Consider the following 1,000-nt stretch of genomic DNA (forward strand, 5'->3'; position numbering starts at 1 on the left):
TCATCATCACGGTTGCTTTGCTCATTGGTTACATTTTGTTTCAGGTATATATAAATAAGATCTCCCTCCAACAGCATGATGATATGTTCAAGCTCAAAACATAATGCATATGTTATATTCACACACACACACACACACATATACCTCTCAAGGGGTGTGATCAATTGCTAATTTTCTTTAAGTTGCTAACATGCTAACTCATCAACGCAGTGTATTAAAAATGTCAAGATGTTGACATTAAAATGTCAACACATAATTTTGTTGAACTTCAATATAATGGGTTGATATTATGTGTTGACATTTTAATGTCACCGTGTTGACATTTTTAATGCACTGCATTGATGAGTTAGCCGAGTTGGTGACTTAAATAGTTAGCAATAATATAACACACCCTATACCTCAAAATACCAAATCAATGGAAAATATATCAGGTAAAGTGGTGAAGCCTAAAACACCCTGCATTCATCCTAATTATGGTTTAATTCAATCTAAACGGATATTCTTTCGTTTCCAATTCATCTGTTAAGTGATTGGGGCGTTTCTAATCGTTCCTAAAGCGGGGACAAGGGTCCTAAAGAGGTAACGAGCCACAGATAAATCTCATACTTAGCAATGCAACACTAAACATTGTAATGTTATTATGTTCTTTCACAACATACTTGCCCTTTTTTCGTATATTTGTGCAGTCGTTCCAGCCATGGATACAAAACAGACATTTCGAGTTCATGGTAGATAAATACGCAAAGGATAAGCTACTGACACTTTTAACAACAAATGGCAAGCCCAGTATAGTGAAGATACAAAGGTAAGTTTATGCATATATTGCATAAATTTTTGTCGTTTATTGGTAACCAAAGTTCACTAATCCACACATACTAAACAGGTTGTTCAACAAAATTGGCAAGGACAACACTGCATTAGTAACACCAGCAGAAATCAGAGTCTTGGTCTTAGGAGTAAAGATGGATGACGACGACATCAGCACAAACCTTGTTTTGGA

At 35.5% G+C, this 1,000-nt stretch overlaps 1 long non-coding RNA gene across 1 annotated transcript; it reads left to right on the top strand.

The window, feature by feature from the left end:
• Nucleotides 1-1,000, top strand: LOC125200428. The gene is made up of 3 exons (XR_007172727.1): nucleotides 1-44; nucleotides 687-805; nucleotides 884-1,000. It is a non-coding gene; the product is annotated as an uncharacterized LOC125200428 (long non-coding RNA).

Source organism: Salvia hispanica, unplaced genomic scaffold, assembly GCF_023119035.1.
Source record: "Salvia hispanica cultivar TCC Black 2014 unplaced genomic scaffold, UniMelb_Shisp_WGS_1.0 HiC_scaffold_961, whole genome shotgun sequence".
NCBI classification, from domain to species: Eukaryota; Viridiplantae; Streptophyta; class Magnoliopsida; order Lamiales; family Lamiaceae; genus Salvia; species Salvia hispanica.